Source organism: Camelina sativa, chromosome 12, assembly GCF_030686135.1.
Source record: "Camelina sativa cultivar CO46 ecotype springtype chromosome 12, ASM3068613v1".
In the NCBI taxonomy this organism is placed as follows: domain Eukaryota; kingdom Viridiplantae; phylum Streptophyta; class Magnoliopsida; order Brassicales; family Brassicaceae; genus Camelina; species Camelina sativa.
The window spans coordinates 32,089,785-32,103,871 of NC_141891.1; the positions used below are offsets into that span (position 1 = coordinate 32,089,785).

At 39.8% G+C, this 14,087-nt stretch overlaps 1 non-coding gene across 1 annotated transcript; it reads right to left on the bottom strand.

Moving 5' to 3' along the window:
* Positions 1-6,438: 6,438 nt before the first annotated feature.
* On the bottom strand, positions 6,439-6,545 carry LOC147932881 (small nucleolar RNA R71). Its single transcript, XR_015576823.1, has one exon. It is a non-coding gene; the product is annotated as a small nucleolar RNA R71 (small nucleolar RNA).
* Between the last annotated feature and the right edge of the window lie 7,542 nt (positions 6,546-14,087).

Genomic DNA, 14,087 nt, shown 5'->3' on the forward strand with positions numbered 1-14,087 from the left:
GGGTAAAATAATAATGTTATCAACTCCCTCAGACTTAGACTTTGCTTATCCGCAAGCAAATAATCAAAATAAAGTCATGGAAAAGAGGTTTTGAAAATAATGGGAATTCACTTATATTTGGGGATATTGTCTTTGCACTTTTCTTCGCCTTGACATTAGGAACTTACATTTGTAATCCACCATGAGAATCATCAACGCTCCTTGATCCCACAATTCTTTGGAGTTTCCAGAATCTCCATTGTCATCTCTTTACATAAATTAAGCAATAATAAAAGGTGAAATCTTACCAAGGGAAAATCGATCAAAGACTTGTCGACTCTCTTCAAGCCAAGACTTTCTTCGTATGATTTCTTTCCTCTCCCTTTTCTCACTTCCAAAGAATCTATTTCTCCCTAATTTTCTAGGGTATCATTTTTTTTTATAGACCCCTTGCTCTTTTTTTTTCTATTGTTGGATAGGCTTCAATGAAATCCAAAGTATGCACGGGTTTATGCGACATCCCTTGACTCACTTCTTTGCTACCTATATCCTTATTCTTTTCTTCTCTCTTTTTTTCTGAGTTTTGTAGGGAAGAGAGAGGGGAACATACTTTTGAAGAAGTGCAATGTCTTGTGTGGCTTGAATGTAGAGATCTAGTCCAATGTATACAAAATCCCAGAGCTTGATAATTAAGTCCTATTTCGGTCCTTTAAAGTTAGAGACAACGTTAGATCATCTGAATATCCATCGAATAGGGAATTTGGGGATTGTTGAGTTGGCTCACAGTCTTTCCAAACTTCGGTTCTGTTGTCAAGCATAATCAAGAGTCATAAGAGTGTTAATCCAAATCAAATAAACCGTTAGAATAAGATCATAATCCCCTACTAGTTTTGACTCAATAAAAAAAAATGTGACTCGATAAAAACGTCAAAAATATTGATGTAAAAAGTGGAAAATGTCTCAAGTTAACAATATAGAAAGCATTAGTATAGGATGGAACATCCTTCCCCCAGACTTAAATCACACCGTCCTCGGTGGAAAAAAAAAGTTGAGGATTAAAAATCATAAGGAAAAGTGTAGGGTTTAAGAACAATGTCACCTTGATGGAATGATGTTTGTCGACTCTAGACGTTTATGGTTGCCCAAAAAATTGTCTAGAGTTTGACTGTGGAATGAAATTGTGGTGACTAACCGTTTGTAACTTCCTTTGGTTGCTGGACATCGAGTGTGAACTAGGCTAAGCTCATTGAATTGTTTGTTTTTATATATCTCTAAATGCACCCTCCTTGAAAACAAAACCTAAAACCATCAATAATGATGATAAAATAAAAATAATAAAAACATACCTAAGTGAAAGAATGGTGATGGTTGATGGTGAGGATGAAGTTGTCTCGCGGTACACGGATGAACGGTCACGGACATAGCACATGGTACGGTGGGGCGTGGTACGCGGTACATAGGATATGGTACATGGTACATAGGACACAGGGCATGGTACATGGTACGTCAAACATGGCATTGGCTACAGCTGGTGGGGACTCTCGGCATCGATCACTCAAGGATGGTGATGATCCGTCACTTTCGGCATGCTTCGGTCACATTGGAGGTGGCCGGTCAATAGGTGGTACTTGCCATTAGGCATAGTGTGTTGCCAATCCATTGACCTTCTTCTTCTCTTTTGTTTTTTTTTTTTGCTTTTCTATTTTCTATTTTTTATGTTTTTTTACAAAAACCTGAAACTAAAATGTAAAAATATTAAAAATAAAAGAAAACAAATCTTAAAAACAAAAGCTTACTAGACATGGGTTGCCTCCCAAGAAGCGTGCTTGTTTAACATCGTTGACTCGACGTTTGGTGCTCTTATTAGGCTTGGGGGCGTCGGTTAGGCTGATTGATGCACTCTCTTCCTTGCCAATTTCTGCTAGATAAGGCTTTAGATGCTGTCCGTTTACGGTAAACGGTTCACCTTTGTCGTTGAGAAGAACGACGGCTCCATATGGTTTAACTTCCTTAATTTTAAATGGTCGTGTCTACCGAGAATGTAACTTTCCTGGAAAAAGCTTAAGTCGAGAATTGAAAAGTAAAACCTGGTCATTTGGGGCTAATGATTTGGGTATGATCTTCTTATCGTGGTATGCTTTAGTTCTCTCCTTGTAAATCCTAGCATTCTCATAGGGGTTGTGGCGAAACTCGTCTAACTCGTTTAATTGAATCAAACGTCTCTCGGCTGCGCTTTTTTTGTCATAGTTCAACTCCTTTACTGCTTATGCTGCCTTGTACTCCAGTTCAACAGGTAGTTGGCAAGCTTTTCCATAGACAATATGAAAAGGTGTGGTACCTAACGGGGTCTTGAAAGCGGTTCTATAAGCCCATAGCGCATCATCCAATTTGGTGGACCAATCTTTCCTTGATTTTGATGTAGTCTTTTGTAACATAGACTTGATTTCTCTGTTCGATATTTTGACTTGGCCACTGGTTTGTAGATGATAAGGAGATGCTACTTTGTGGAGGACTGCATTTTTTCTGAAAAGGTTAGAAATGTTTCGGATGATGAAATGTTTACCTCCGTCACTTATCATCACTCTTGGTACTCCAAATCTTGGAAATATAATGGTTTTGAACATCTTGACCACCACACTTGAATCATTTGTAGCACTCGCTATTGCTTCCACCCATTTAGAAACATAATCAACAGCAACAATGATGTATTCATAGCCGTTAGATGTAGGGAAAGGTCCCATGAAATCAATTCCCCATACATCGAAGACTTCGACTTCAAGTATGAAATTATGGGGCATCTCATTCCTCTTACTTATATTGCCCATTCTCTGGCAAGCGTCACATCTTTTAATGAAAATTTGGGCGTGTTGAAACATGGTTGGCCACCAAAAACCTGCTTGCAAAATTTTAGAAATATTTTTAAAGGTTGCGAAATGACCTGCATAATAGGAGCCGTGGCATCCGAGTATAACTCCTTCGACTTCTTCCTCAGAGATGCATCGTCGAAATAAACCATCAGAACACTTCTTGTAAAGATAGGGTTCGTCCCAGTAGTATCTCTTTACTTCTCGCAAAAACTTCTTTTTTCTATAACCATAGAATTGTTGTGGCTCAACATTGGCTGCTAAGTAATTGGCATAGTGTCTATACCAAGGTGTATCATAAGTTTTCGAACGTAGTGCTTGCGGTGGTGCTGGTTTGTTAGTCATGGGGACAGCTTCAATGATGTAGACATTTTTTCGGGTAAACTATCATCTAGAGGCATCGGCTCCTCCACTCTCATTCGCGAAAGGTGGTCGGCGACCTCATTTTCTGATCCTTTTCTATCCCTAACTTCAATATCAAACTCTTGTAGTAAGAGGATCCACCTTATGAGACGCGGCTTGGCGTCTTTTTTAGACATTAGATATTTAATAGCTGCATGGTCCGTGTGAACAATTACATTCAAACCTACAAGGTATGATCGAAACTTTTCGAACGCAAACACAATAGCTAAAAGCTCCTTTCGTAGTTGTGTAGTTGCATTGTGCTTCATCCAAGGTTTGGCTTGCGTAATAAATAACATTTAGTTTTTTATCTTTTCTTTGTCCAAGTATGGCTCCAACTGCATAATCACTGGCATCACATATGATTTCAAAGGGTAACTTCCAATCTGGTGGTTGCACAACCGTGGCTGAAACTAGCGCGTCTTTAATCTTGTGGAATGCAGCAAGGCAGTCTTTATGAAACTGAAAATCCACATCTTTGCAAAGTAGGCGTGTAAGTGGTCTTGCGGTTTTGGAGATATCTTGAATAAAACATCTATAAAACCTGGCATGTCCAAGGAAACTTCTTATTCCTTTAACATTCTTCGGCGGTTGTAGATTCATCATGACTTCAATCTTTTCTTTATCAACTTCAATTCCCTTCTCAGACACTCTATGACCGAGAATTTTCCCTATCATACATAAAGTGGCATTTCTCCCAATTAAGAACTAGATGTTTTTCCTCACTGATGTTCATATATTTTACATTGTTTTCCCTTAGCATATTCACATCTTTTGCATCTTTTGCTATTTATTTTGGCCATTATTGTATAGCTTTAGAGTAGAGTTGCATTGTATTTGCATATTTTCTTGCATAAACAGGTGATTTGGAGCCTAAGGAGCATGTAAGCAATGCTGAAGAGGACTGAAGCTATCAAGAGGAGAAAACAAGGGAGCTAGAGCTGAAGAATCAAGGTCCGGAAGTCCACTCGACCGCCCTTCTATTTTGTCTTTTAGCATTTTTAGGGCTTCCACTCATTTTTCTATATAAAGCCTTGTACCCTGCAGCCACCAAGGAGAGACCTTTTAGAGTACAAAATCCTAGACCTAGTATTTACCCTTTTGGGAATTATTCATTTTTGCTTTTTATTGCTTAGATATCTTAGCCACTTTTGCATATTTTTAAGAAATCTTTGATACTTGCTTGTTCCATAACTCTAAAAGTATTAAGAATTCGAGTTTGATTCCTTCTTCAATATTGTAGATCTCTATCTTATCTTTCTAAGCATGCAAGTTTCATTGATTTTTGGGTTTATGACTTTGTTCATTATGTTTTGTGATTGTGAGTAGTGGCTTAGGATCTTAAGGATGGGTTAGGCTGGATAATGGTTGTGGTTGTTTAGATTGGTCAAGCTTGTTTGTTATAGATCTCTTCTAGGCTAGATGTGCTTTATACTATCCTTATATCTGAGAGGGTAAGGTTAGATCTTAAGTTTCTTAGCATCACACCAATGTCTAAGTTGTTAGATAAGGCTAGATCTAGAGATTATCATGAAGCATGCTAAGAGATTAGACGTTTTGTTTGATTTTTGACCATAATGATCTGTTGTTTAATGCCTGCTTTTATATGATCTTTGCTAGTGAGAGCTAGACTGGGAGTATCTTAGCTTGATTGTTATTGCCAAGAGATTGGATTAACTTGTACTAGGAGATCATTGTCTAGAGATAGCTCATGTTTGATTGAGGTTTGTTGACCAGTTTAGATAATCATAGCTTGAGTCCAGCCCATGAATCCATCCTTAGGACCTTCTTTATCTATTGATTTTTCTGTTTGAATCATGTTTAATCGCTTGTTGTTTGCTTTACTTTCGTTATGCTCTTTTTTGTTTAACGCTCTGTTTCTGTTATGGGATTTCAACCCACCCGACCTAGTACTCGATCGAACATCCGATCAAGTGCTTGCTTGAGCTCCTTCCAGTAGTTGTTGTTTATGTTCTGCATCTGTCCTGTTTCATTTCATGTTGCATTATAGTTTCATTCCTGTTGTATTCATTTAGTTTCTATTGATCCTGTTTTATCACTGTCTTGCATTACTGTAGTTTCTGTTTCTGTTTCATTACATTACTGCTTTGATCATTCTGTTCTCTTTGCATTTAGTATCTAGTCTTAGTAGCTTTTACTTTCTGCATTTTATATTCATCATTAGGTTGTTAGTGACAAACATCCTCCATAATTAGCTTAACTTAGACAAGTATTCACATCCTGATTGCTTGCATCACACTCATTTAGGATTGACATCTCTTATACTACAACAACATAAAGGTAATTGAAACTCCCTGCATTCCACCTGTTCAGCATCACATATCATCATCTCATTCATCATTCACCACCACATAAACCAAGTTTCAATCTGGCGCCGTTGCCCATTTGAGTGTTTGTTTGTGACATTTAGGATTTATACAAGTCTAAGATTAAGTTCCTTTCTTCCCTTGTTCACCACTAATCTCGATTCTTCATCTGCTTGTCTGTGTTGAGTTTCAGGTACCAACTCGACCACTACTCGACCCTGTGATGATCGATTACCTGATCGAGCCACGACCCGGATACAATTAGACGTCTCGTCTAAGTGAGTTCGACCTTCACTCGAGCCTGTGCTCGACCGAGTGTCTGTCCGAGTCAGTGATCGAGTCCGTTGATGCAAACAAGGTCCAAGGGTAATCAGAATCTTCAGAGGCTTCTTGACCACATCGACAGGCTACCAAGAGATTTGAGACAGCAGAGAACAAGAATCTTACAAGAGCAAGAGAATCAGTTGCTAATGGAGCAACAAAATAATGAAGTTCAAAGGCCAAGGCACATTGGTGCTGGAGATGCACCAAACACACATAACATAAGAGCTGGTATTGTGCCTCATGTAGTTGCCAACAACAACTATAAGATCAAGAGTGGATTGATCTCTATGATTGAAGCAAATAAGTTCCATGGTTTGCCAATGGAAGATCCCCTAGACCACCTTGATGAGTTTGACAGAATTTGTGGACTCACCAAGATCAATGGTGTTAGTGAAGATGGCTTCAAGCTTAGGCTGTTTCCTTTCTCACTTGGAGACAAAGCTCATCTATGGGAGAAGACACTTCCAACTGGAGCTATCACCACATGGGATGCTTGCAAGAAAGCCTTTCTAGCCAAGTTCTTCTCCAATGCAAGAACTGCAAGGTTGAGAAATGAAATTTCTGGTTTTGCATAAAGGAATAATGAAAGCTTTTGTGAGGCATGGGAGAGATTCAAAGGCTTCCAAACTAAGTGTCCTCACCTTGGATTCAGCAATGAGTCTTTGCTCAACACTTTATATAGAGGAGTTCTACCTAAGATAAGGATGCTTCTTGATACAGCCTCCAATGGTAACTTCCTCAACAAAAATGTGGAAGAAGGCTGGGAGTTGGTAGAGAATCTAGCTCAATCAGATGGAAATTATAATGAAGACTATGACGGAACAGTAAGGTTCACCTCCAATGATCAAGAGGAGATGTACAAGAAAGATTTGAAGATGGTAAATGAGAAGCTAGACAGGATTCTACTCAGCCAACAAAAGACCATTCATTTCATTGGTGAAGAAGAGGTTCCAGTTCAAGATGGAGACAGGGAGTTTGCTGAGTTGTGCTACATGCAGAACCAAGGAGGATTCAAAGGTTACAACCAAGGAGGATTCAAGAACAACAATCTCTCCTATAGAAGCAACAATGTAGCCAATCCTCAAGATCAAGTTTACCCACCTCAACAGCCTCAACAACAAAACAACTATGCACCCAAGCAGCAACATCAAGGGTTCCAGCCTCAATTGTGTCCCCCTCCAGGGTTTCAGACCTCCCAAGGCCAAGAACCAGACCTAAGAGCTATGATGCAACAAATGTTGATTGGGCAAGCCAATGGAAAGACTGAGGAGGCAAAATAGTTTGCTGAGTTGAACCAAAAGCTAACATCCCAGTATAAAGATCTCAACATGAAGTTTGAAGGTCTCAACTCTAGAGTGAAGTATATGGAGAGAAACCTTGCTTCTACTTCAGCTCCAAAGCCTAATCAACTCCCTGGAAAAGCAATTCAAAACCCAAGGGAGTTCACTGCTAAGGCCATTCATGTATATGAGGAAGCTGTCACTGAGGACAGTGAAGTTCAAGCTGGGGGGATTCATCATTTATTGAAGCCCAGAGTGAAGAATGTGCACAGCAAACTGAATCCGGCAATGCACTCGACCAGGTGCTCGAGCCAGTGCTCGACCAAGTGTCTGATCGAGTGGTTGATCGAGTTGAAGACTCTGAAGCTGTTAAGCCTGTTAAGTACATTCCTCCTGCTTACAAACCACCTCTGCCTTTCCCAGGACGTTTCAAGGCACAAAAGCTGAAGGAACTAAGGGAAATCATTGAGAAAAAAGAAATGATGGCTATACAACAAGAGGTTGTCATTGAGAAGATAGAGGAAGTGAAGGCTTTGAAGGAAGAGGTTGTCATTGCATTTAAGGAAGAAGAGAGAGGACCTGCCTTGGAACAGTATGCTCCATATCCTCTCTATCAGAATATGCTACTTGAGATGTCAAAGCAGAAAGCTCAAAATCAAGACAAGAAGGATCTTGAAGAGATTGAGGGATTTATCATCCCCACTAAACTTGAAGATCCAGGTCCATTCTATCTGCCTTGCTCATTTAGCTATCTTCACTACAACCAATGCCTATGTGACTTGGGAGCATCTATCAGTGTAATGCCTTACTCTATAGCACAAAATCTTGGGCACACTGAATTCAAGTCCACCAACCTTCACATATGTCTAGCTGATGGATCAAACAAGGATGTGGTTGGTAAGTTGGAAAACCTTCCAGTCAAGGTAGGAAAGGCAAGAATTCCTACAGACTTTGTGGTTATAGAGATGGATAAAGAGCTTGAAGACCCTATCATTCTAGGGAGGCCATTCTTAGCCACTGTTGGAGCTGTTAAAGATGTCAAGGAAGGTCTTGTAACCTTGAACATAGCTGAGGGTTTAACCATGAAGTTTGACATCTATAACCCAATCAACCTGCCTACCATTGATGATCAACCTTTTACTATCAAGGACAAATGTGGTCATGAAGTCTCAAGTGAAGTGGCAACTCCAAAGGCTAAGCTCTCATCTCAAGAGGAAGCAGTGGAAAGGCTCAAGTGTTCAGTTCAAGGGTTGACTGATCTGGTGAAGGATCTTCAAGTGCAACTCAACAAGAGGTCTTTGAAGAAGGCAAGACCAAGGCTCACGATTAAGAAGAAACAAGGGTTATGTGTTAAGGGTGAAGTGATCAAAGATCAGTTTCACATTAATCAAGTGGTACCAGGGAGGATTTCATCACCTCCTTGGTCTCTAAACCAAGCCTGAAAAGGCATCAAAACTCAAGCTTAGTGACTTTAAACAAGCTCACTAGGGAGGAAGTCCCTAAGGTATCACTGTACATATGCTTTAGTTTCCTTGTAGTTTTGATATTTTTGTTTTATGTTTGTGTTGGCCAGGCTGTTTAATGAGAGTGTAGATGGGTTTGGAGAGAATTGGACTTGGAAAAATGGATTTGCAAGCCCACTGGACCGGCCCACAAGAGGTACTCGATCGAGTGGAGGGAGAAGAGGAGTTCGAAATTCGAATTTTGGTCAAGCACTCGACCACGTGCAGTCGAGTGGCAGCAAAAAGTAAGTCAAAGATTCTCAATTCAAATTTGAATGGTATGGACGCTCCTCTCTTGTCTCCTTTTCCCCTTAGCTTCTTATATAGAGCTAAACTCGATCCTATGCTTCTCACACTCTCTCATTTGCTTAAAACAATAAAAATCTAGCTCATAATCTCTCTCAAGATCATCTTTTTGCTCAAAGCTTAGTCCTTTTGGTTTGGGTTACTAACCTATTAACTTTGAGCTTTGAGTTTATTCCTTTCAAGTTCTCTTCCAAAATGTCTTCAAGGTCTACAAGAATGTCTCCAAAAGTTGTTGATCGCTCCCTAGATCGTTGTGATGCACATCTTGCATCAAGGAAAGGAGCTGGCGGAAGCACTGGACCTACCATTCGAGCAGGCAAACGACTGAGTGCTGGCTTGAGTGGGCTTGCGAGTGAGAAGCATCAGTCAGTTGAGGAAGACCCTGAACGAACTGAGAGTGAAGAAGAGATGAAGTTCACTCTTAGGGAGCACATGAGGAGAAACAAGGCAAAGGGGAAGAGGCCAGAAGTTGAGGTTCAACAAGAGGAGGTTGAAAATGAGAGTGAAGAAGAAGAAGAAGAAGAAGAGGGAGAAGATGATGGAGAAGAAAAATCTTGTGGCTTAACTCCAAGACAGGTCTATGAAGCTTTCATGAGAATGAGCTTTCAAGGAACAGGTTATCCACACAAGGAGACCATGGAGAAGCTAGGAATTGCTGAAGATGTGGAGTTTCTTTTTGAGAAGTGCAACCTAAGCAAGTTCATGGGGCTTTGCATGGAAGGATATAGAGAAGAGAGCTGTGAATTCTTAGCCACCATCAAGATGCACTCCTACTTAAGGAAGGATAAAGAATTTGTACCCGGTCATTGTGAGTTCACCATCAAGGGAAGGAGATATGAGCTTTCACTCAAAAAGATAGCCAATATCTTTGGATTTGAAGTTGGTAGTGAGAGGAGCATGGTCATACCAAGAGAAGAGCTCTATGCTGTTTGGGAAACCATTGGAGATAACATCACCTACTCATCCTCCAAGACCAAGAGTTCCAAGATAAGAAGCCCAGTCTTGAGGTACTTCCACAAAGCCTTAGGAAACACTTTCTTTGCTAGAAAGGAAACTGGAAATCTCAATGAGGGAGAGCTCAAGATGATTGATATGGCTCTCAATGGCATCATCCTTCAAGCAAGAGATGGAACCATTATCCTTGGGAGTAGTGTGGAGACTGATCTTGCCATGGTTCTCATTGACCACATGATCTATTTGAGAAGCTGGGTGAGCAAGCTTTATAAGAAGGGCTCAATGGGAACTCTAACCATTGGAGGCATCATCACTCCAATGCTACTAGCTGCCAAGGTACCACTCAAAGGAGAGAAGGCTATGCCAAGATGGATTGACACCAACTACCTCACCTCCACTCTAATACTAGCGAAGGAGATGCATCAAGGGAATCAACTCTTCAAGTTTGAGCTTCCAACACTTGGGAAGACTCAGCTTGTTCTGCCCAACAAGGAACTTACCACCATAAGTGAAGGGCAAAACATTGATTTTTGGCCAGCTGCCGAGTTCTTGTTTGATGGGACAGCCCAAGTAAGAGTAGATGAAGTTGGAGACGTGGAAATGGCTGATGGGGAAGAGCAATTTTACTTTGAAGATTATGAGCCAAACCCAAGAGATAGTAGAGGAGTGAGAGAGACTAGCAAGCGGTTGACAATCCTACAAAAGTGGAACAAGTGGCATGGGAAGAACTTTGAGAAGCTGAAGAAGAAGATGGGAAAGATGACCAAGTCAATCAAGGGTTTAAAGAAGGAGATTGCTGAATTGAAGTGTGGAAATTCTTCACCAACACCATCTAGCCCTTTGAGGAGGAGTAGCTCAACAAGAGCTTTGTCTAGAGCTGAAACAACAGTGGAGCCAGCTAGAACTTCAATGCATGAGCCAATTCAGAGGAGGAGAGGTTCAAGTCGCCGAGAACAGCAGTTTCTGAGGCACTCGACCTGTTCACTCGAGCAACCACTCGACCGAGTACCTCCAATGCACTCGGCCGAGTACCTGCCTAGACCTCCCTATGGTTTCCCAGCTCCAGCAGGCTATCCAGGTTACCCTCCCTTCCCACCCCAGTACTTCATGGATCCAGCCCTCTTGCAGCAGTTCTACCAGCAGCAAGGTCAGCAATTCTTCCCTCCTACACCAACTCGACCAGTCCACTCGACCGAGCACTCGACCGAGTACCAGTCGATGGCCATAGTCGAGTTTCCTCCTTCTCCACCTCCAAGTCGACCACAAGACCCCCACTACACTTATGAGAGCATGAATGAGGATGTGGATAGCTTCTTCCACAATCTATGAGGTACCACTATCACCTTACCCTTGTAGATACCATTTCATATCATGTTGTGTTTTGTTTTTAATCTTGAATCCTCTTACAAATTTCTCTTACACAGAGGACTGTGTAATTTAAGTTTGGGGGAGGGTTTGAGATAGTATTTGATGTGGTGTTTTGTTTTCTTATTTCAAATTTTTAGCATTATCATGTTAAGTATTTACATTGCATCTAAGACACAGAAAAAACCTAAAAATTTGAAAAATTTTGCAAAAATCTTTATAAACAGAGTGTTCATATAGTTTGCATTGCATATTAGGATCTTGTTTAGCATGTTTCATGTAGGACTGTTTAATATTTGCATTAGGGATCTATGATGAGTTTTGTCTTGTTAGCTTGCTTAATTCACTAAACTAGGATCAATGCCCAAGTTAATAGTACTTTGATGCTAGTTGAGTAGTTAGAAGCATAAGATTGAACCAAGCCTTGAATTCCTGCATTGCATTTGGTCTAAATTAAAGCATGTTGTGATTTGATGCCATTTCCTATTTATAAGAACCTAATATTGATTTCTAATTATCAACTTGTGCATTGCTTTAAACTCATGGATACCATATACATATTTGGATCATCTTTTTCCTTTTTACCACTCTTGTTGATCCAAGTAGCTGATTTCCTCATTAAGAATCAGTTTCCCTACCCTTAACCTATCCTTCTTTCAAGCCATGTTTATTCTTGTGTGTGTGAGGCCTATTTTGGGATTGAGCTTGGTAGAAAGTGTTAGGTTTAAGCTGACAAGAGTAAAGCCTTGTGTAGTTCTAGTTTGCATTTTTCATGCTAGATAGGACTAGGTGGTTTAATTGTTGGGTTTGGGACTTGGTTATTTGAAAAAGAAAAGAAAAGAAAAGAGAAAAAGAGAAAGAAAAGGTTAAAGTTTTTCGGAGGGGAATGTGTTTAAGTAAAGCTCTAGTGAAAGAATGGGAAGTATAAGATTGTTTAAGATGGTTCTAGTCAAGAAAAGAAAGAAAGAAAAGAAGAGTATAGCAAAAAGCTTTTATGTCTTAAGAAATAAGAAGAAAAGAGAACCATAGCAATAAGAAAGAAACCCCCATTCCACTAGTTGATTCAAATAAGAAACCTCTCCTAAGGCTTAAAAACAAAAGAGAAAAGGGTATTTGAGAAAAGTTGAAGATAAAGGGTAGAACTAGGACAATTTGGAATTAGATTGATAGGATAAACACTTTGGGTACCTTTGGGTATACAAGGTTTTGTTCTTGTATGTGCCTAAGTGTTCTTACCTTTTAGCCTTCTTCTAAAGCTCAATCCATTTTTATAAGAGAACTGATATTGATAAGCCCCACTCTAAAAAGAGACCATCATTGTCTCTAAACCTTTATTACCAAGCCAAATGAGTTTAAGCATTGCATAAGGTTGATTCATGTTCTTGATTAATGAATGTTAAAGAAAATGGTTGATTTGAATGCATGTGGATATCTAAGGCTCAAATCAGTAAAGGTTGTGATAGGCTTGTCTAAAATCTTTAAGTACAGCTCATTCAACTTGCATCATAGTACTAGTAACTTGGACATTGATTCTAGCTAGTTTATTGGCAAGCTTTAGGAGCTGAGATCCCACTTTCAAACCTCATTTACCTTCTTATGTCTTGTTTATTTGCTTGAGGGCAAGCAAAGACTAAGTTTGGGGGTGTTGATGTTCATATATTTTACCTTGTTTTCCCTTAGCATATTCATATCTTTTGCATCTTTTGCTATCTATTTTGGCCATTATTGTATAGCTTTAGGACTGTTCATGCATTAGAGTAGAGTTGCATTGCATTTGCATATTTTCTTGCATAAACAGGTGATTTTGGAGCCTAAGGAGCATGAAAGGAATGCTGAAGAGGATTGAAGCTATCAAGAGGAGAAAACAAGGGAGCTAGAGCTGAAGAATCAAGGTCCGAAAGTCCACTCGACCGCCCACTCGACCAGACACTTGACCGTGTGCGGAGAAGGACTCGACCGGATGGAAGAAGCAGGAGAAGAGGTCACTCGACCATGCACTCGACCGAGCACATGGTCGAGTTGACCGAGCCACCCTTCTATTTTGTCTTTTAGCATTTTTAGGGCTTCCACACCTTTTTCTATATAAAACTTTGTACCCTGCAGTCACCAAGGAGAGACCTTTTAAAGTACAAAAACCTAGACCTAGTATTTACCTTTTTGGGAATTATTCCTTTTTGCTTTTTATTGCTTAGATCTCTTAGCCACTTTTGCATATTTTTAAGAAATCTTTGATACTTGCTTGTTCCATAACTCTCAAGGTATTAAGAATTCGAGTTTGATTCCTTCTTCAATATTGTAGATCTCTATCTTAGCTTTCTAATCATGCAAATTTCATTGATTTCTGGGTTTATGAGTTTGTTCATTATGTTTTGTGATTGTGAGTAGTGGCTTAGGATCTTAAGGATGGGTTATGCTGGATAATGGTTGTGGTTGTTTAGATTGGTCAAGCTTGTTTGTTATAGATCTCTTCTAGGCTATGTGCTCTATGCTATCCTTATATCTGAGAGGGTAAGGTTAGATCTTAAGCTTCTTAGCATCACACCAATGTCGAAGTTGTTAGATAAGGCTAGATCTAGAGATTATCATGAAGCATGCTAAGAGATTAGATGTTTTGTTTGATTTTTGACCATAATGATCTGTTGTTTAATGCCTGCTTTTATATGATCTTTGCTAGTGAGAGCTAGACTGGGAGAATCTTAGCTTGATTGTTATTGCCAAGTGATTGGATTAACTTTTATTAGGAGATCATTGTCTAGAGATAGCTCATGTTTGATTGAGGTTTAT